The sequence below is a fragment of the Protopterus annectens genome, chromosome 4.part0 (genome assembly GCF_019279795.1).
Source record: "Protopterus annectens isolate FY-2018-M chromosome 4.part0, PAN1.0, whole genome shotgun sequence".
Taxonomy (NCBI): Eukaryota; Metazoa; Chordata; order Ceratodontiformes; family Protopteridae; genus Protopterus; species Protopterus annectens.
This window is the reverse complement of record NC_056733.1, coordinates 1,691,251,961-1,691,276,569: the sequence shown is the minus strand read 5'-3', so window position 1 is coordinate 1,691,276,569 and position 24,609 is coordinate 1,691,251,961.

Genomic DNA, 24,609 nt, shown 5'->3' with positions numbered 1-24,609 from the left:
GGTGGTGTCTTTTGGTTTGTTGTTAAAGTGAGAGTTGTCTAGGGTAAGTTTGTTGGTTTGAAAGATAAGTAATTTTGTTTTGTTTGGGTTGAGTATTAGTTAGGCATCGGATAACCAAGTTTGTGAGGAGCTTCTGTGATCTTTCCAATTGCTGCAGGTGCTTGGAAAGGTACATACCCAATGGGCCATTGTACTCAATTATTGGCCTGATGAGGGGAGAGTACAGAGAGGTTATAACTTCTTTTTTTCTGGAGCCAATGCAATCCCCTTATTTATGAGATGAGCAATATGGAATACCCTTCTTACCACTGTCGAGACATGGTGATCAAAGGTAAGGTTGTTGTCAACCTCTGTGCCCAGGTCACTGACCACTGAGTGTGTACTTAGGGTGTTATTGATGTGGTGGTTAGCAGGAACATTGCGCTTACTGAAAGGGATGTTAATACATTTTTTGCATTGAGTTTAAGGCCATGAATTTGGCACCAATTATTTGTTTGTGTCAGACCATCTTGTAGGATGTTGATATCATTCAGAGATGCTAAGACCGCTCCCAGTTTGCAGTCATCAGCAAACATTGTCAGCCATATACCTTTAGTTTTAGCTTGTATTTCAGATAAATAGATTCCAAACAGTAGAGGTACTAGGAACACCACTGGTTACAGGTTTGCTGTTGGATGTGGATTCTCCTATTTTGACTATATGGGTTATAACAGTGAGCCAGTTAGCGACCCTTCTAACTATATAAGGTTTGATACGTAGCTGGGTGAGCTTGTCAATGATGCCTGAGTGGGGAATAGTGTTAAAGGTTTGGGTAAGTCTAGGTAGGCTGTATGCTCAGATTTTCTCTCATCCAGGGCCCCTCATCCAGGGCCTTGGTGACTGTCTGAAATAAGTCCAGCAGGTTTAATAGGCATGGTCTCAATTTGACAAAACCAAAGTGATTAGTGTCAGGTGTTTGGAGATTACCTATATCTTTGTTGATAAGGTCTATGATGATTTGCTCCATGGTTTTGCAGATAAGGCTAGTCAGGCTAATAGGTCTATATTGTCCAGGGTCAGTAGAAGTACCACCTTTGGGCAAGGAGATAAAGGTGGCTATTTTCCATTCAGCTGAGACAGAGCTGGAACTTAGACTATGATTGAAATGAGTACCCAGAGGTATTGCTAATTCTTGTTTGAGCCCATGTAGGATGCAACCTGGAATGTTATCAGGTCTCATAGATGCTGTGTTTTTGGCCTTAGAGCAGCCATTTATGACCTACTCTGTACAGATACAATGTAGAAGACAGGTGTTAAGGATGTCAGGGGGTACGTGTGGTGGGGACAGGGTAGTGAAGTTTTCACAGAACCTCTCAGTTAATAGGTCAGCTATGCCCACAAGCTCAGTATATGTGGTATCATTAACTACCAGTTTGGTACAAATCTGGGACTTTCCTTTTAGGTTATGGATGTAACTAAAGAATGCCTTATGTTTGTCCTTAATTGAGGAAGCTAATTTGGATCTGTATTTTGCTTTGGAGGACTTCACAAGAAGACTTATTTGCTTGAGTTGAGGAGGGAGTGTTTCCAGTTTAGTGCTTGCTCCCTTTTACTTTTAGACAACAATTTTTTCCTCTTTTTGAAAACCTGTTAATAGCAGTTGTTCACCACTCAGGTTTGCTCTTCCTTGAAGAGCTTATTTTGGTTCTATCAGGTACGGCTGAGTCAATGCAGTTATACACATGTTTGTATAAAGCACTGGTCTAGAACTTAGCGTAGTTGCCAGTTCCATCCGAGGGAGGAGTGGAGCAAAGTTATTTATACCATCCTGTAGGAGGGTATAATCTGCTTTGGAGAGGTTTTTTACTTTAGTTGCTGCTGGGAGAGTCAAGTGTGATAGTTACTTCAAATGAGACTGATTTGTGGACAAATCTGACTAAGGAAGACCTCACAGGGGGTGGTTGCTACAGTGGTCCTCCAAATTAGTAAGCACCAGCTCCAGGATGTTGGCACACCCTTGTGGGGGTGTCAACCAGCTAGTACAGTGCATTGGAGTTAATGAAGTAGAGGAACCTTTGGGCAAGTGAGTTAGAGCACAAGTAATTTATCCAGTTATCCCAGGCTGTGTACTACATGAACTGCAAAATGAACTGGCACCTCACCTAAGTGTCATGTTTAATCATAGCCTCACCTCAGGCTTCATGCCCACTGAGTGGTGCACAGCTACAGATATCCCAATCTACAAGGGGCGATCCACCTTGGATCCCAGGAACTACCATCCCATCAGTCTGATGAGTGTGATCTGCAAGGGCATGGAACGCATTATCATGGAACTTATAAACAAAGACATTGGCAACCTTCAAACACTGGACCCCACCGAGTTTGGGTTCATGAAGGGCTGATCTTGTCTCCTGAACCTGATTAACTTCTTCAAATCTGTCTCCAGAGCTGTGGACGAGGGTAAAGCGGTCCACACAGCCTATCTGGACCTCACCAAGGCCATTGACACCATTCCCCACTCTGGAATCATATATTAACTTACTAAGCTGGGCATAAATCCCTACGTCACTCGATGGGTTGCCAACTGGCTTACTGACAGAACCCAGACTATAAAAGTAGCCGACTCAAAATCCAGCTCCAGACACGTCACAAGTGGAGTACCTCAGGGTTCAGTCCTGGAACCGCTGTGTTTGGCATCTACTTCTCTGAAGTACAGGCCAACGCTAAGGGACTCTGGCTAACAAAGTTCTCAGTTGACTGCAAACTGGGAGCCATTATTGAATCCCCAAATGATGTGGATATTCTACAAAAGGGCCTTACAGAAATAGATGCTTGGTGCCAGAGCCATGGGCTCTTGCTTAATGCCAAGAAATGTATAGTTATCCCCTTTTGGAAAAAAACATGTACCCATGAATTACCACATAGGTGGCAGTACACTAAACACTGAATGTGTGATGAGAGACTTAGGGACACAGGTGGTAGTGGTCTCATCTTCGATAACCACATCACCACAACAGTCAGGAAATCCATCTATGTGGCACACCTCATCACTAAGGGCTTTTCATCCAGAAAAAGGAGGTCATTGTCCCACTGTACTCATCCCTCATTAGACCCATTATAGAGAACAATGCCCCATTTGGTATGTACCTCACAAGACATCTGCAACAGCTGGAAAGGCCACAGAAATACCTCACTAAAAGAATCACAGGCCTAAAGCAGATGCCCTATGCTGACCATCTAAAAAAAACTCCAGCTATACTCTGTGGCATATCGTCTACTCAGAGGCAATCTCTGCTTAACATACAAGGCCATGTCAAACCCTGAGCTGTTGGACTTGCTGCACTTAAAGAAATCCCAATCCCTCAGAGCCACACGCTGCAGGGATCTAAACCTTGTCATCACAATGAACAAAACATGCTGGAGGGATAGGTTCCTGACCCAGAGATTCCCCATACTCTGGAATAGACTCCACATACAAGTCAAGCAGAGTGTCTCCTTGGCCCTCTTCAAAAGGAACCTTGATGATTGGATGGGAGATAGATAATTCAACCCGGGGATCATGTCAGTTGCCCTGCTAGACAGGGGTCCAGGGAAGTAAATATTGTGGGAAGAAATATCCAGGGAATTGTTATAGCTAGGCTTGTATAGGCCATAGGGCCAATAGCCTAGTACCAACCTATGAACATATGAACCTATAAACCAATGGATGGGTAGCTAAAGTCATCCAAGACCAGGATGTTCGGATGTATCTTAGATCCAAATAGTCATAGTGGGTTTCTTGATTCATGGAGGGGGTACTGTAGCTGGTAATGACTTGAACAGGTGTACTACCAACAATCAATTGCAGCTGAAGTATCTCCAGGTAATCATACTGTTTAACCAATCTGGAGGCGTATTTATTTTTACTGAATATTGATACACCACCTTCTTTAGTTTCCACGCCTTCAGTTTGTAGTCTGAACATATGGAAGGAGGTGTAGCTCAGTATGAGGTCCTTTCCACAGGCCTGAATCAGGTCTCCGTGACTGGACAAATGTCTAAGTCTTCCAAGCTGAGGACTGCTTCCAGTGAGTGTAGTTTCATGTTAAGACTCCTAGCCTTTAGCAGCATAACCTTGTGCTTGTTTTTCACATTGGGAATTTTGTCCTTGATACACTGGCTAAAAAAGGCACTATATGGGTGGCAAGAGTCTTAGTCTGTAGCCGAAATCCCAGGGTTGACAGATGAAGACCATCTCTGACAAAGCATCAAGGTCTGTCAATCATGTCATCCCACGCTGACAGATACTGTATCCCCTTAAAATAACACCAGAAACTAAGCCAATTATTGGAGTCAGTCATTTTCTGTTTGTACTATGACATCATCTGATTGAAGGCAAAATGCTGCTTATGGCTAGGGACAAACCTGCCTGAGACACATAGTCTGAGAGCTCAGTTACATCTCTCTTCATAAAGGCCAGACAGGTACATCTCAAATCATTCACACTAACATGGACTATGACAGAGTCATAATAGTACCTGTTTGTGAGAGAAGTGAGTGCACGTGTGATACGGTGGATCCTGGCACCTGACAGACAGATGTCAGTTACTTTCTTCTTATCCAGCCTGGTGAGAGGGACATCAGTGTGTCTCATGATGGAACCACCTATGACTAATATGTTTGGTTTTCTGTTTTGCCTTAAGGGCTTGACAGGTGAGACAGTGATGTGAGAGCTGTTATGTGTGTTATGTGTGTTGTGTTCTGCAAAGGAATTATTATGTGCAGTGTGCTTGTCTTTGTGCTTGGGAGATCTCTGGTGTTTAGGTATGTTTCTGGTAAGGACCTCCGCATATGTAGGTATGTGTGATGTGGGTTTGTGTAGAGAAGGAGGTGAGGTATGCATGCTGATAACCTGCTCATTGCCATATGTACTGAAAAGTGTGCAAGAGGGCATGGATTCAAGGCTGTTAATATAGTTGCATCTCTCACATGTTAAGCTTGTGTTACTTGTGATACAATGACCTGAGTGCATGCATAATGTGGCGGATCCTAGCCCCTGATAAGCAACTGACCATGCCTTTCTCCTTGCACAACTTGGTGAGAGTGACATTTGTGTGTCTGACAATGGAGTCTTCAATGACTAGAATGTCAGATTGTGTGGTGGCTTGCATCATGGGCTTAGAGGTTGAGCCTCCATGTGATGCAGCTCTATGTGTTGATGTGGGTGTTGTTTTTAAAGAGCGCATTTGGAGCTGCTGAGGGTATTTGTTATCTGTAGTTCATCTACGAGGTCTTTGTGATTTAGGAAGGTTACATTTCAGTGCCTTAGCATATGTCTGCTTTGAAGTCTGTGTGATGGGTGTGGAGTGTGTACTACTAATTATCTTATTGACATTAGGAGTACTTTTCATAGGTTCATAGATTAGTATTAGGCTAACAGCCCTTGTGAGCTATTTTAAGCCTAGCCAATTATCCCTTGTGAGACTCGAACCCTGTACCTTGTGTTTGTAAGGCAAACACCTTAACCATTAGGCTACCCTCCCAACCCTTTTATGTGAGAGTTTTGCTTCCACTGACATTGTGTAAATACATCTCTCACATACCATATCTGTTTGTTTGAGAAAGAACTGGTTGTCAGTAAAGATGAGGCAATTCCTACATTGTCTCAGGATGTCCAGTGGGAAAGTTCATATCCCTGACAACAGACCCTTATGTTATTGATTAGATAGTTGTATTAACAATATCAGTTAAAGTCAGAAGTATCTAGTTTGCAACTATGGGGACAGTGTTTGTCACTGCAGGCTAGTGGTCCTGTGTGCAACTCGATATTAGAGAAAATTCAATCATGCTTTTGCAGGAAAAATGTCACTCAAGTTGTCTGCATCTGTGCATATATATATATATATATATATATATATATATATATACATATATATACATATATATATATATATATATATATATATATATATATATATATATATATATATATATATATATATATATATATATATATACATGTGCGTAATGCACAGGAATGAAATACAAAAGTACGAAAGGACTTTTTAAGTTTACAGAAAGCCGAAAACAGAATGCATCGAATGTGCAATGAGCAAATGCATAGTAATGTTCGCTCATTGCAGATTCGCATGCCCCTAAACGCTCAATAAGAATTAAATCTCAACTAGCACCATGGCTAACAACAGACACCAAAACCAAAATAACAACTAGAGACAAAGCGTGGGATAAATGGCGCACTACCAAACTACCCCTAGATCGTATCAAATTCCAACAACTTAGAAATGAGACTAAAAAAGCCATCATACTAGATAAGAAAAATTACTTCTACAATCTGCAACATAAACATCAGAATAACTCTCAAAAGTACTGGGCAGGCATAAATAAACTTCTCCAACCAGGCAAATCCACTACTCCGACTCCAGGAACATTATCTGACAAGAACCAAGAAGATATAGCCAATTCATTCAATACTTTCTTCACAGAAACCATCCAGTCATTAGCTAACCAACTTTCTCCTCCCCACACTTCTATAAACACTATACCCGACTCACCACTCTCTTTTAACTTCCAGCCAGTGTCCACATCCTTTATCAGATCCCTTTTGAAAAAACTGAAGCCAACCACCCTTTCAGCCGATCTTCTGCCGGCTGAATACCTGCAAATTGCTGCAGATGTAGCCTACCCTATCTCAATCCTAATTAACAGAACCATAACCGAGGCCTCAATCCCCTAAATTTGGAAAATATCCTATGTTATTCCACTCCACAAAGGAGGTTCATCCACAGAACTATCCAACTATAGACTTATAGCCATACTATCACCACTTGCCAAAATTATGGAAAAGTGCATGCACAACCAACTAATGCTCTATCTAACCCAAAATAAACTACTCACAGACTCTGAACATGGATTCAGACCCCATCAAAGTACAACCACTGCCCTCCTCTCTTTTACTGAAAACATTAATCTTAACCGGAATAATAAAAAAATATCCTCTGCTCTCTTCCTGGACCTATCAAAAGCCTTCGGTATGGTAAACCATCAGTTACTTCTATATACTTTAAAAACCCTGTATCTAGATACTCCAGCCCCTGACTAGTTTCAAGCTTACCTCACTGGGAGACAACAAGCAGTAATGTGGCAAAACAAGCTCTCCTGCCTACTACCAAATACCATAGGAGTTCCTCAAGGTTCCATATTAGGACCTCTCCTCTTTTCAGTCTTCATAAACGACATCCAAACAGTCATCCCTGAAGCCACCTGCATTCAAAATGCAGATGACTCGACTATAATATATTCCAATGCCTCTCTTGCAAATCTACTAACTACCACCCAACATAGCTTCACCAAAGTCGAAAACTGGCTTGCCAACCATCTCCTGATCTTAAATCCAAACAAAACCAAGTTACTTCTCTTCTACCCAACCAATAGATCTCTGACTGAAAACTTCACTATAAAATCTAATAATGGGACCATCATCTCCCCAGACACCTATACAAAGCTATTAGGAGTAAACATTGACAATAAACTCAGATTTGATATACATATCAACCAAGCCATTATGTCAGTCAACAAGAAACTTGGGACCCTATATAGAATTAAAGCCTTCCTTACCCCGAATGCCAGGGCAGCCACAGCCCGTTCACACCTTCTCTCTACCCTACTATATGCCTCTCCTGTCCTCACTCACCTTAACAAATCTGATCTGGCCAAGCTCTCATCCTGCTATAATCACATTGCCAGGTTCGTTACAGGCCTACCCTACAGAACACACCACTGTACTAACCTGAAAAAGCTTGGATGGATAGAATTCCAACACCTTCTTCACCAGTCCCAACTCATAGAGGCCTTCAAAATCCTTAAACAACCTGAGAATACCCCAGCACTAAAAAACTTAATGACTCCATACTCCAATCTAAGCTGCCTTCGCTCAGCAAATAGACTCCTTGATAATGGGGGAGATGAGGTCTTTCCTGGCTGAGAAGGATAAAGGAAGCATAATCATTTTTCCCATCCCCGACATGGGGTTACAAACCACAAAGAATGGGGTGGAGGTGGAACAACAAGTAATAACAGACAGTAGTCCTACTCTTCATCCTCATATACTACATGATTTGAATTCTGTTACACCGAGTAATCATACTGTAAATGATAATAATATTAGGGTAGCTGAGGAAAGTAATTGTATGGTATTCAGGATGAACAATTTTACCATATACAATTACACTGATGTATTGATAAATGAGACAGCTTTTAACATCTTCACTAAGGGTTTCCACTTTGTACCAACAAGCAGGGTGGATTTAGCAAGCTTGTTAGTTGACCTCAACTCCCCATGAACCCATCCCTTAAGTTGTATGAGGAGTTGGTTGAACAGGACTTACGTAATAAGTTTCTGTACTCCACAGAGGTGGAACAAACCAATACGACTACAGAGGAACTTGATTATATAAAGATGCTATCTAAGGAGCACATCAGGGTAATGAAACCCGATAAAGAATATATGCACAATATGTTACACAATGAGAACCAATATTGTTTAACTTAGCCAAGATAAAATACTGTTATTGATATTCTTTAGGGGGGGGGGTTATTAACGAAACAACTTTATGGTAGTGTAGGTGACCTAACCTAGGGTTCCATTTCCCCAAAATCCACAAAGGTTTAGATCCTTTGCCATTTAGGCCTATTGTTTCTGGTGCAGGTGGAGTGACGGAACCCATTGCTAAATTTATTGACCACATCACTAAACAATATATTTCAGCCATGACCCATGTATGTAAGGATTCCTGGGAATTCCTTAAAAATTTCCCCAGGGACAGGTGTTCTGAATCATCCCTCATGGTCACTGTGGACATTAAGGATTTATTTCCTAGCATCCCCCATACAACGGGCCTGGAGTGATTCAATGATTTCCTCAAGAATGAAACCAAGCTGAGTAACAACTTTATAAATCTAACAACTGAAATGATGAGTATGGTATTAGAAAATAATTATGTGTTCTTCAACGGTGAACTTTTCAAGCAGTTAAAAGGGGTTGCTATGGGCGCCTCCTGTGCAACCATTTACGCTAATGCAGTATTGCACAGATGGGAGCAAACCCACATTTTCCACTCTGTATGGACCCAACACCTCACTTTCTACTGTAGATACCTGGATGACATCTGCATTATTTGGGATGGCACTAAGGAGCAACTATTGACTTTCCTACAATACATTAATTCAACTACTGACTTTTTAACCTTTACACATGAAATCAGTGAGAACGAACTTCACTATTTAGATGTAACAATTTTTAGAGATCCTCAGTTGTTAGAATTGCACTCAAAAGTTTACAGGAAGCCTTCTTTTTTGAACTCTTTATTACATTACAATAGTCAACACCCTTTCCATCAAAAGAAAGGAATAGTGAAGGGACATCTTATTAGAGCTTCCCGTATGAGCAGCAGGCAGGTTGATTTTTTGGAAGAAGCAAGAAATTTATGTGACATGTTTACTGAAAGGGGTTATCCTAATGACTTGGTTGAAAATCTTACTAATGAGGTACTAGCAAAAAGGAATTCATTATACACACCATTACTAGGGGATCTGCAACTTAACATCCCTAGTTCTAAATTATCAAATTTACACACAGTTGAGAATGGTGGTAATTTTATTTACACTTTTTCTGAGAAGTCCACAGAAATAGAAAGCACTATTTTTAAATATTGGTTTGTTCTAGAAAACAATGAAGATTTTAAAGGCATTATTTCTAAAAAACCCACATTTGTTCGGAAAAGGGGACGTAATTTAAAAGAGATTTTTGAGAGAAGATCCAACATGGTTCGCAGAAGACCACGACAAATAAATGGCACCTATAAATGTGGTGCCTGTAAACAGTGTCCCCTTATGGTTAATGATTATCACATCTATTTAAAAGCACGCCACATTAATATAAAACCTCATGGACATTTTACTTGTAGTACAAAAGGGGTGGTCTACATTGGTTGTTGTACCACCTGTGGCGGTTTTTACATAGGTAAAACCGAACGGGAATTCAGAAAAAGAGTACATGAACATATGTATGAGATAGGAAAAAAAGAAAAAGAAGGATTTTTTTGCATTTTAAGAAAATGCCCTGACTACAAGCTTGTTTTTATGGTGCTTGAACAGGTTAACTCCAATGTCAGAGGGGGAGATTGGGAATCTACCTTAGAATATAGGGAGCTAATCTGGCAGCTCAGACTTGATGCTGGCAAAGCCCCAGGACTTAATGGTATGCTTAGTATAGGTCCAGTGCTTAGGCTCAGAAGGGCCAGACTGTAGATAACTATATCTTGCCCCTAAGTAGATAGTTCCCCTACCCATAAATTGCACATTTTTTTAGCATTTATGATGAGATACATGTGGCTGCATATTATGGTCTTTTTTTTCCATTCTCAAGATTTTTGAATTTAAATTACATTACACTTGAGACAAATTTGTGGTATAAAAGCAATAGTTTTAAAGTACATATTAGGTTTTATATACAAAAAAGTGTATTTTAGTTTTATAAACATATCATGATGTGTTCAAGGCATAAATCATGTAACATTTTATTTTATTTGTTTTCATTTTAACTAGAAGCAAGTGTTATTAATCACTACCTTGGCAAAATTTGAACATGTGATCAATTAGCAAAATTTAAAAAAACAGCTCAGCTACTTTGTATTATTGTATTGTATTTATGAAAAAGAAAAAAAGCCTGGAATGAACCAAGCGAAAGCGCTTGTCTGTATCTTTGTCTAAGAGCTGTTCTGCAGGTGTGAATAAAGATTCATTTTAACATCTTTTCTATTGGAATTATTGTCTCTACTGGTGGACCTGGGACTTTATTCTACAAATAGACTCCTTGTCCAAACAACTAAATCTCTCAACCTAGGTGGTGACGCGCTATTTGCCAACACCACTGGTAAAATATGGAACTCTCTCCCAAATAACATCACGCTTGCAACTTCTCTAAGTCAATTCAAAAATAGTCTAAAACTCCACTTCAAGTCACACTGGCTATGTCCTTGCTCCAACCCAGACTAGCTCTGTGCCATTAACTAAAACATAAACAACTAGCTAAGATGATAAGTACTTTGTATACTGTGATAAAGAAATATGTATCCTGTCTAACTCTATGTCATTATACTGCCTACCGTCCTTGCTAATATGTTATTAATGTTACATTTGTAGTAATCTCAGAAATAGTAATGGCAGTCTTGTACTTGTATGTAAATAGCCTATGTTTTTGTTAAGTTCTTTCAGCTCATTTACTGTACCTAATTATCAATGTAACTCTGTTGGAACTTTTCTCCCCGGGCCTCCGCTGAAAAAGGACATGTATCCAATCGGACCATCCCGGTTAACAAATGTAAAATAAAATAAAATAAATAATAAGGTGCACTATAGTGGGGATCGGGAAGTGGATCCTTCGCCAAAAGACAACAACAACATACATATATATATATATATATAGATAGATAAAGAGAGAGAGAGAGAGAGAGAAGCATATATATATATATATATATATATATATATATATATATATATATATATATATATATATATGGGAGATGCAAAGATGTATGTGTGTACATATATAGCTAGAGAGAGAGACAAACACATATATATATATATTGTTGTTGTCTTTCGGCTTTTCTCGGTTAGGGGTCGCCACATGGGAACTCCGGTCCGCTGATTGGCAGTAGATTTTCACAAACGCCGAGGTGTCAGCTCGACGTTCAACCTTCAACGAAGGCACGCCCATTTATGCTTGTCTTTTGAATGCCCACCCAACCGCAGGGAGGACATGCAGACACCACACAGGAGGCACTCCCCGCACTCCAGCCGAGAATCAAACGGGAGAACCTCTTGCTGTGAGGCACAATGCTACTGCTGCACCAACGCGGATATATATATGTGTGTGTGTGTGTGTATATATATATATATATATATATATATATATATATATATATATATATATATATATGTGTGCATACATACATATATATGTATGCAATTTTTTATGAATAAATTACATGAGGAGCAATTGATTTGTGCGCTGCTTAACTAAGTGTATGAGCATGCATGGTGGCATTTTGGACCTGTTTGCACATTGCTAAAGAGTGCGCAAGTGGGAGGAACATTAGTTATATCAGAGACTTACTATTCCACAAACTGACTCCAACCCACAGTTTGCTGTACTCAAGGCCGGGATTTTGTGTGTTATGCAATGTGACCTCTCTCCCTGATTTGTATAATTAATATGAGAAAGAGGTTAGTAATAGTATAGCACACACAGAGTCGCAGTTTGTAAAATACAACTTATTAATAGTTGGCATCCAAAATACCTGGGATTAGAGCCGTGGACACCATCAGATAAGCTCCCTTACTTAGTCCTTTGAGTCACAGATACTGCTTTACAAAAAAGGGATCATTCATCACACAACCACACAATCACCTGCATAAATATGTACATTGCAGTTCCTCAGTTACCTAACATATACAATGTAAGATCAAATTCTATATTGCCGTCTTGAGACTGTGTAGCATACTTTGTGTAATCTGAGAGTTACTGCTATAGTGGTTACAAGGTGACAATGCTGTTTTGAGGAGAGTGGGAACAAACCCCATGTTCTGCTAGGATGCACAGCAGTCTGACTATCACTTAACCTCACTTTCTAACATCTCTTTTGAATAATGTACCACTTATCTGTTGCAGTAGGTCTGCAGGAATATCCATACATAAGGCCTCCTGATTTCAAATAAACACATGACAGTGGAATGGGTGTCTATAGTCCCACGTGAATGTAGGTTTTGTACAAATAGCTCACTATAGTTACTTGCATAATGTATGAGTATCGTAATAATCCACTAGAATATGATGTAGGTTATGGACTTTCCTTGTAAATGCAGCAGTTGACACAACTGTAGTTCAGGATGACTCGGTCTGATGGTAGCATTACACAGCCAATACATGGATTGTTACAGGATGTGTGATTTGGCTGGCATCAATTTTAATATATGTACATGAGCAGGCATAAGGTGTTAGTCCCTAGGTCCCTAGGTTGTCAGTGAATGTGCTATGCATTGTCTATTAGCCAAAGCTAGGGTGTACTGAGCATGCCTACATCTGCCTCCAGAGATCAGCAGGGAGTTCCTCCTCTGAGTCCTCCTATGACTGTGGCTATGTTGACCTAGGCACTAGTGGGGTGTTATGTATCCCTTCCCTTTGCTTATCTCGCTGCAGCTGTTTCTGAAGGATCAGATTGTGTATCATAGCACATACTGTGAATATTTATGCATATGTACATGCAGAATACTGCAGGCCTCCACCAGATATATCAAGGCACCAGAACCATGATTTCAGAAGCCCAAACACATGCTCACTGTTATTCCTAGTTTGTGTGTGTGCCTCATTATGGCATTCTTCCATGAAAATGTGTGCATTTCTGATGGGTGTCTTCATCCACTGTTCCAGAGCGTAACCCCCAGTAAATGGCCCTGTGGAATGTCCCCTCTAGAAAACATCTGGCACAGCTTTGGTGTTTGCCAGATGTGGGAGTCATGATAACTGCCAGGTAGTCTGCATACACATTCATGATAATCCCCTGGGCATTGCAGATGACTTGGCAGTTGATGGAGTGGTATCCTTTGTGGTTAACATAGATTCTAACCTGCTCACCAGGTGGTGCCTTCTAAATTGGGAACTGCTGATTGAGGGCACAGTGTCTGTTATTCTAAAAGTGTATTAATTCTGTTTTAAGCACTTGGGCTTCAGGCCAGTTATTTTACATTAAAAGGGTTCGTGGTCTGCACTCTTGTGGGAGGAGAGGCCGGACTCTGCCCTTCTAGCTGGGAATTTCTGGTTAAAGGCTTATAGTGCCTGCATATTTGAACTGCTTCTTACTGAAATTGGTACACCTTGTTTGCTGTAGCATAGACTAGATCCAGGCCTGCTGAATCTAGCTTTGTTTGTATAACTTGAGCAATAATCCAGGCATTCTTTAAAGTATTCAATTGTATTTATTACTGCTTGGTAGTAACTTGATTAAAGTGTAGCTATCATTCTAAGTCTTTTGGATTAAGCACTTGGGCTTCAGACCAGTTGTTTTACATTAGAAAGTTTGTGGCCTGCACTGTGGTGGCAGGACAGGTAGCTTACATCCTTCTAAGTTGTGAACTGCTGACTGAGGGCTCAGTGTCTGTTATTCTAAAATGTATTAGTTCTGGTTTAAGCACTTGGGCTTCAGGCCAGTTATTTTACATTAAGAAGGTTCGTGGTCTGCACTCTTGTGGGAGGAAAGGCTGGACTCTGCCCTTCTGAGCTGGGAATTTCTGGTTAAAGGCTTATAGTGCCTGCATATTTGAACTGTTTCTTACTGAAATTGGTACACCTTGTTTGCTGTAGCATAGACTAGATCCAGGCCTGCTGAATCTAGCTTTATTTGTATGCTGCTTGTTTGTTTGCTTGTTATTTCCCTGAAATGCTAATTCCACCTAAAACGTGGTTTTTCAGCGATTCTGTGGATCCCTAGTGATATTTGCATTGCTTACTGTACTTATTTCCTTGTTTCACATGAAAGAAAGTTACTGTTTGTCATTTTTGCATTTAAGTTACCTGAAATACATTGCATTTAAGTTACCTGGCACTTGCTCACTAAAGCAATTATATAAGTCAGCACTAAAATATTAAAAGCACTACACCCTCAAAAACTCCCCTTGAGTACATCATTCCCCATTGTCCCTTTTTTTACAATTATAAAGGAATTCCCAATACTATTCTAGCATGTCCAAAGGTCAGTTGTCAATCTCCTCTCCGGTCCAGCTGGTGAATCTGGGAATCTTGAGGCAATGTTACAACTGCCTCATGTACACAGACAACCCTCTCCTCCTCCCAACAAATTCCAACACATGTGAGAGATGCAACCATATAGCCATACTGGAGGCTAAGCTCTCTCAACTCAGTACTGGCAAAACCAGTCAGTAGGAGAAGGAAACCACACTCACTACAATTCCAGTCTCACTTAGACCTACCACAACAGCAAACCAAATATGTAAACACACAAAAACATATTCAGAGGCTCTAAATAAAAATCTGCCTAAGCAGCAGAGACTTCTAAAGCAGACACCCAAGCAACCGCTACCCCAAAACAAAACACGTGCAACACATAGCTCACAAAGCCAGTGTGCCGAACAGTCACAGCCCTTAAGGCTAAACAACACACCTGATACACTTGTAATAGATGACTCTATCATCAGGCACACTGACGTCCCGCTCACCAGGCTGAACAAGGAGAAGGTCACGGTGAGCTGCCTGTAGGGTGCTAGGATCCGCCACATAGCACAAGCACTCAGGTCACACCAAGGCAAGTACAAATATGACTCAGTCATTGTCCATGCTGGTGTGAATGAGCTGAGATGTACCTCCCTGGACTACATGAAAAGAGACATAGAGGAACTCTCTGAGCATGTAGCCCAGGCCGGTATGTCCCTGACCTTGAGTAGCATCTTACCCTCACCAAGAATGATGCCACAATATGAAGACAAGATGATCAATTTCAACAATTGGCTTAAGTATTCATGTCATTCAAAGGGGATTCAATGCCTGTCAGCCTGGGGTGACATGCTCGACAAGCCACGATGCTTCACTAGGGACGGCTTGCACCTGTCACCCCTGGGCTTTCGGATATTGGCAAAGGCTCTTGCCACCCCCATAGTGCCTTTTTTAGGCAAGGCTCAAAAGACAAACCCACCTCCATAGGTATCACAAGGGATAAGAAACTAAGAGTAATGCTACTCAATGCCAGAAGTCTAAACCTCAAGATGCACACACTCGAAACTCTCCTTAGCATGGAGAACATCGATATCTGTGCAGTAACAGAAACCTGGTTCAAGGCTCCTGAGAGCATCCCAGCACTACCAGGTTATATCTCATACCATGCTTTTCAGCCCCAAAACTTGGACCGTACCACAAAAGGAGGGGGAGTATCAATATTCGTCAAGGATACCCACACCTCCAGGTTGGTGGCACAGCACAAAGCATCAGAGACTATCCATATGCAACTAACAGTGGGTAAAACTGCCTTCCAGTTTATAGCCTGCTACAGACCACCCTCCCAAACCCAGGAACCCCACTCAGCCTTCCTGAGAACACTGGAAAATATGAAGGTCTCTCCAAACACCATTATATTGGGCGACTTCAACTACCCAAACATAGACTGGGAGCATTACTCTAGCTCCAAAACCCTAGCCCAAAGGTTCCTAGAATTTATAAACTCAAATGCTATGAAACAACTTGTTACCACTCCCACAAGAGGGGAAAACATACTGGACCTGATCATCACCAACATGGGGACTCTATGCTCCAGACCAGAAGTGTATCCCTCACTGGTAAGATCAGACCATAAACTAATCTCACTGGATATTCACATCCCGACTCCACCCCCTGCCCTGAAAACCACAGTGAAAAACTTCTCTAAAGCAAATTTCACACTCCTCAAAACCAAGGTGGAATCCTTCAAAGCCCCCGGGCCTGTGGAAAATACAGCCCAGACCGCAGAATCCTTTATAAACGCATTCTATGAACACCTTCAGGAATACATGGATCATGCAATCCCAAATAAAACCAAGATACAATCCTCCAAAGGCAGACGTCCTGTCTGGTGGACCCCAGCCATAAACAAACTATACAATAGAAGGAGGAAGCTACTACATGATAGAGCAAAATCCCAAAAAGGGAAGGCATCTCTGATCAGTATTAGCAAAAAACTACAGGCACTCATAAAATCAACTAAGGCCAGCTTCGAGAGAAAAATTGCACAGGACACTAAGGATAATCACAAGGCTTTCTTTAGTTATGTTAAGAACCCGGGTGGGAATTCCCAGATATGCTCAGAATTAGTCCAAAATGACAAAAAATACACCAAACCCACAGACATTGCCAACATCCTAGCTGACAGGTTGAGCGCAAACTTCTCCCCCCCTCCCCACCAAAAGGGCAAATATTTATCCCAGCAGAGTGCTGCCCCCCTGACATCTCAGATGCTCAGCTAAGAGCTGCCCTCTCCAAAGCAGAAAACACAGCATCAATGGGACCAGACTGTGTCCTGGGCTGCATCTTACATGAACTCCAAGAAGAGCTAAACCCAAACATAAAAGTACTGTTCAATCTCAGCCTTACTACAGGATATGTACCCAAAGAGTGGCGTACAGCAACAGTGGTCCCTCTCCACAAAGGTGGTGCATCAACAGATCCTGGAAACTATCGCCCCATAAGCCTGACTAGCTTGGTCTGCAAAGCTATGGAAAGGATCATCATGGACCTCATAAATAAAGATATTGGGGACCTACAAACACTGGATCCTACCCAGTTCGGCTTTGTTAAGGGCAGATCCTGCCTATTAAACCTGGTTGATTTCTTTGAAACAGTCACCAAGGCCATTGATGAGGGGAAGGTGGTCCACACAGCCTACCTGGACCTCGCAAAAGCCTTTGGTACAATACCCCACTCGGGCATTATAGATAAGCTCACCAGCTTAAATATAAACCCCTATATCACTAGATGGGTTGCAAACTGGCTCAAGGACAGAACCCACATGGTTAGAATTGCTGGAGCCATGTCAGACTCCAAACCAGTTACAAGTGGCATCCCACAAGGCTCAGTCCTGGGACCTCTCTTGTTCGGTATATATTTCTCGGAGGTACAGGCCAACACAGAAGGACTGTGGCTGACTAAGTTCGCAGATGACTGCAAACTAGGTGCCATAATCGACTCTCCAGCCAACACAAGCATCCTCCAAAAGGGCCTCATAGAAACAGACAACTGGTGCCAGAGCCATGGCCTCAAGCTAAATGGCAAAAAGTGTATAGTCATCCCCTTTGGCAAAAACAAAGTGCCCACAAATTACCACATAGGTGGTAATCCATTAAGTACAGAAGAAGTAATTAGGGACCTGGGGACCCAAGTTGATAGCAATCTCTCATTTGACAACCACGTGGCCAAAGTGGTTAGAAAAACATTTTATATAGCCCACCTAATCATGAAGGGATTCACATCTAGATCAGGGGAGGTCATCGTGCCTCTTTACTCATCCCTCATCAGGCCCATAATTGAGTACAATGCACCTTTCCGGATGTACCTTACAAGACACCTGCAGCAACTGGAAAGACCCCAAAAGTACCTCACCAAGAGGATCATAGGGCTCAAGCAGATGCCATATGCTGCCCGGTTAAAGAAACTCCAGCTCTACTCAGTGGCATACTGCCTGCTCAGAGGCGATCTGTGCCTGACGTATAAAGCCATGTCCAACCCAGAATTAATGGACATGCTGCACCTCAGAAAATCCAAATCCCATCGAGCTACGCGCTCGAGAGACTTGAACCTCAGCACTGAAATAAATAGGACATGCTGGAGGGACAGATTCATAACCCAGAGGCTCCCTTCACTCTGGAATAAAATCCCAGTCCAGGTTAGGCAGAGTCCCTCATTGCCTCTCTTCAAGAGGAATCTTGATGAGTGGATGGGAAATCGTAGGTTTACCCGGGTATCACTTCTGTGTCACTGTTAGACAGAGGCACAGTATACTAACCTCAAAAAAGGGCACAGCAAAATTAATTTAAAATGGGTGGCGAAAGCCAAACACACTCTGGCTAGGCTTATAAATGCCCTAGGGCAGATAGCCTAGTATGAACCTATGAACCTATGATGTGTACATAAGGGCAATCTATAGCACTCAGTACTTCAGGGTAGTGTACTACCCAGTAGCACTGTTGCATATTGCAGGCCTCACCTCAGGACAAAGGGGAAAGGATATATACTCACTGGCATGTGGAAGCATAGTATCCAGGAATTGGTGGAGGATCCTGGATGCAAATGCCTCTGTGAATACCTGTAGCTAGTATCCTAAAGTATACACATACCTTAGTTTCAACTGGGATGGGTTCCCCTCTGTTAGCTTTGACTTTAAGTTAAAGGCGGCAGAGCTCAGTGACTTCTTGTAATATGTCCCTATCCACCTTGTAGCACTCTACAATCTCCAGCTTATGTAGCTCCTGGGCGGTTACCCTGGGTCTGAACACTCTCCTTCTTTGCCTAGGCCTGTTGTCAGCAGCACCAGCAGCATTGACGTCAGCATCCAACACATACAGATGTAGCAGACCTGCAGCAGCCCCTAGCATTATCCCAGTTAAAATTTCCAAGTCTCTACTCCAATGGCCCAGAGTATTGAGTAAAAATCAGAATATAGGGTGTATGAATACCTTATACAGTTTTGGAGTGGGTCTACCATGTGGGCTTGGATAATTATGATGCAGTTCACTTGCTTAGTATATAACTGACTTGATTTAAAGGTCCTACTTTATTGTTCAATGCTATGCAGTGTGCAGCGAAGTGCTGTATAGCTATGTAAAACTGTATATTGTTAATTGAATACATCTGGTTTCCATTTATAGCTGAATACCTCATGAGTCAGACATGGGTGAGCTGGTCATATGAACATGCTAATCTATACCCAAACAGTTTGAGGCAAGTGGCACACTGCACAAACATGTGTACTACGCACAAAAATATCCTATACGTGACATGGCATACCTCCCTAATGTCATCCAGTAGGAATAAAACACCATGTAGGAGCCTACACATTGCCACTTTAGCTATTCAACATATCCATGGCATTTAGCCCTTATTTGCATAATATTCATGCTGACAGCCTACAAACTATGTGGTTCATAGCCATGTAAGCTGGTTAACAGCACAAAAGCATGATTGTGCAGACCCAATTCAAAGTCATACAGTACTTATATGCATAGTGCATTATATATTGTTCTTTTTACATTTTTGTTAATTTTTATATTAAGCATGTTTGTGCAATGGGGCGCATAGATCAAACGTGTAATTTATAATAAATAAAATCCATTTTCTTTGACATAATTCCTGCTGTATACAGACATCCACAGTGTATGATTTGGACATTTATGTATGGGCTTTTACCTTTTCAGGGGATTATATCAATTTTTGTGGACTTTCATGATTCCTTCTTTCAGTGTAGACTCCTATACATGGAAACTTTACGTGTACACTACTAACATGGATACGGAGTTTACACAGATGCATTACAGGTTGTTGGATTGCTCCACCTTGTTAATCTGTAAAAAATTCAGCTAATTAAGCAAAAATTTGCATTGTACGAATGGTTCCTTAGCTGAGCATGCATACCCACCATTGCACAGAGTTTACTGAATCTAAGACTGTTTGCGCCGGGCACGATGTGCACATGTGAACATATTTTGTGTAAGGTTTATTGAATTCCCCCTACATTCTTTCTTGGTGGAGTTATAACCTAATTTTCTAAAAGTCTTACATGATTCATTATATAAATCTCTACTACCAGCTCTTCAAATCTATCTACTGTACTGATGGTGGGGGTGGTAAGGGTAGTGAAAATTAGACCTTTTAAACTCAAATGGGACAGCATCAAACTCCACTTCATGGGCTGAATTACAAAAGAGAATTCAATGCATCAGATGGATATGTATATTCATTAGATATGCTACAAGCAGTCTGAATACTTAAATATTTAGTATAAGTGATTTCTATGCACACCCATTGGATTCCAAAACACATAGTGTGCACCCAACAAAACTTAAATACACCATATTTCATTGCAAGGAATGGAGGCTATTGCCACAGAACACGAAATAATCCATAATAATTCTGTGAAAAAAATGCAACCTGCTGTGAATAAACTGCAACAGGCTGTAGTACTGCAAGCCATGGATGAGGATGTGGCTATTTGACCTAGAAAGCAGCCAACTAGAATGAAATCAAGGCTCTATCTAAGCCAACTGTCAGATCAACAGATATTTGACAAGTACTGCCTAGACAGACATAGGGTGCAGGTTGTGTGCAACATGTTCACACCACACCTGTCTGTGCAGACATTGTGAGGCAACCGCATCTTTCTTGAAACAAAAGTGTGTCTCAGCCTGGGTGTACTTGCATCTGGGACATTCTAAAGATACATAGGGGATGCTGTAGGAGAGTTAGAGACAGCTGCTAAGGGTATATTGTCAAAATTATTTGCAGCAGTGTGCAGGAGGTTTTCCATCTCCCCCATGGATTGGAGAAGTGTTATGCAGCAGTTTTATAACCTAGCAATCTTCCACATGTACTGCACTCACATCCCTATCAAGACCCCAGTTCATCAAGAAGCAGAAAGATATATTAACAGAAGGGATGGCCATCCCTGAATTGCTAGTTTGTTTGTGCAGCTGATGGCAGCATAACAAACATCGTGGCAACACATCCTGGAAGTGTCCATGATGCTGCCATATGGAAGGAAATTGGTCTGATGGCCATATTCCAGCAATGTGAAATACCTGAGGGAATACTATTGGGTAAGTGCAGGCACACAGCTAGGATGCAAGCAAAGGACATCCCCCATCAATATCCATACTGACAACATATGTGTGTACTCTGCATAACAGGTAACTCTGGATATTCACTCGAGCCATGGCTAATGACCCTGTAGTGAGAACCATCAAACCTTGCAGAGGAGGACTACAATAGAGACCATACAACAACACAAAATACCATTGAGCTTGTGTTTGATGTACTGAAAGCAAAGTTCAGATGTCTGGATACATCTGGGGGTGCACTGCAATGCACACCTGAGATGGCAGCACAGATAATTGTGTACTCCATACTACGTAATATACTAACAACATTGTATGACAGTCCTCTAGCTGCAAGTGTGGGTGAACTACCCCAAGAACCCCAGATGTCTGAAGAAGACATCCCACAGGTATCAATGGAGGAGCAGGATAACATAAGGGGCAGAAGACACTGGCATGGGCAATGGAGGGTATGACCAGAAATATAGGCCCATGCGGCATGGCAGCATCTGACACAAAATTTGAGTCATGACATACATACAGATGTACACACTTTAAACATTGATGTTCATGTGTTGCCTCAGCACAGCGGCACAGATTGCATCAAATGACAATTAACCTGTTGATGTACACACTGACCATCAAACATAACAAGATAATTATACATTATAACAGTATGAACATATACAACTCTATCACAACAGAGGTCATTGGTTCAGGTACAACTGACACAAGTACGCATAAAGACTATTACTGATGTATCTTTGTATGGCAGACAATAAGGGGTAGGCATCTGTGAAACGCACCCCTATCTGTCCACTATAAAAAGATGTAAACAAGAAACAACTCAGAACATAATGCAGAACCATTGTCAATAACACAAGCAAAATATATCAATGTAAAGTATAGAAAAATATGTAATAAATCAGTTGCCAGTGGTAGTAAAACTGTTGGACTCCAGCGGCATCAGACTTGACATTGAACACAGACAGATGACATTGTGGGTGTTCTGCACAACAATCACCATTGCCATTGGGCAAGACAGACTACTTCACAGAGCAGATCAACTGTCAGTACTACTCTAACACAGTCTAGGGCACCCACACTGACAGCTCACACAGCAGTCTGGTCCACCCCTACAATGTATGGAAACACTTGGCCTAGGTTGGTCCACAGAGGAGACTGATGGGGTGATGGCAGCATGTGGAGATATGGTCTGGGAAGGAGCATGACTGCAACTTGACTGTCTCATAATGACTGCAGAGGCCACAGTGCATGTTGGAACATATGCATTGATGCCCGATGGGCAAGGCTTGTTCTGTAAGAAGAGACCTGCCTCTCTCATGTGGTAATTGGCTAAGCATTATCAGGGCACACAGATCCCTAGTATTACTAGAGCACTGCTTGGATTCTATGGACTGTGCCACAGATAAAATAGTTTAATTCTGTACACCTAATGATGCCATGACTAGTGTGCAACATGATCTATGGCATGGGCAGTTGTGTGGATGTCAGATCTATAAGATTGCTGGAAATATACATTTGCCTGTAGAAGCAGGCAGACACTGCCTGTAGAAGCAGGCAGACACTCTCTGACAAGTGCCAAGGAACACCAGCTGCACACCTACATCTATTGTGGTGGGCGGTATCAAGGTGTTGTGGGAAGCTGTCAGCATCAGCATTGGTCCATTGTCCACAGACTTCATCCTGTCCACCATTCAATTTCTCCATATTGTCAGAATGGCTGGACAAATTTTCCTTCACACCTTAAGCTGTAGCTGTGTCCACATGACTGTACCAATCATGTCCAGACTGTATCACCATGTCAGTGTCCTGTGTGTTACAGGCCATGCCACCATACTAAGACACATCAGATCCCAGATCAAGATCATTGGATGGACTAATGGAGGATAAAGGCAGTTGATGTGCTAAAAGAAGAGACAGACGGCATGGCTCAAGAGAACATGCTTACAGCAATACATCACTTGCTGTGTGTCATTAAAAGACATCTGACACCTATACCTCATTGCAATGTTACAGACAATGATGCCTTACCATGAAGTCTTGTCTGAGTTTGTGCCACAGTATCTATATAACACAGAGTTGACACTTATGTTCTATATCCTACAGACCTGACATATGTGAGGAATACAACCATAACACACAACTGACAAGTGCTCATGAGAAGAATTTGCTGGAGTAGAGGAATGAGATACAACTATTGTAGGGAAACAAAGTCATAAACATGGCATTCTTAATCAGATCATTGCCAGCTTGTACCATTCTTCTATCATTAAACATATAGTAGGTATTGCATAAACCTACTGCTTGTTTGTGTACTTGATGGTGATGCAGTCTGTCCTATGAATGGATGTAGAAGGACACACTATTAATGGAGGACAACAACAGCATGAATAACAACAAAAATGTATAAAAGTTAAGTAATAACATATCACTGACAGCCTCCAAATGTTGAGTTTGTGTGTTGTACTGTGGATCCTAGAGGGGTAAAGTAAAGAGAAAGACAACCCAGTCATGTATGCAGGGAATGGAATGGTGACATGATGACCTATATGACACAACAGCACAGGCTACTGATACTCAAGTGAAGTAAAGTGCACCTCTCAACCAGATGTCCCTGTGAAGAACAACAGCAACATTAATTCCATGCAATGCAGGTCTGCTACACATTTCTGCAACCTAGGAACATGTTGTAGTAAAATACCTGGTCTGTCTACAGCTGCACCTGCATGGCTTGTACTCCTAGAGTTTGTACCTGTAGTTTACAATGTTAGGAAATATCAGTATTGCAGTAAACAGCAGTGGCATAGCAAGAGGTTGATGCAATAACAGGTAGTGGTCATAGCACCATTATTGAGACACTCCCATGCCATTTCCTGCTGTTGTGCTGAAATAGATGGATGTGTGAATATTAATGCAGAAATTGCACATGTTGATAGCATTCTGTACTACAGTTATATGGTTACATGTTATTATACTTATGTTAGCATCATAACCCTGTGCAGATACATTTGCATTATGCAGTTCTACTGCTGAAAAACAAAAATGACAATACATGAATATGCATGCAACAGCAATATGTGATGATTTACTCTATATGGATCAATGATTTGCAAAGTAACATGTACATGTGCAGCCTGGAACACCTGTTTCTGTCACAACCCTGGCTATGCTGCAATTCCCATTTTATGTTTTCAGGGACTCAAGAAA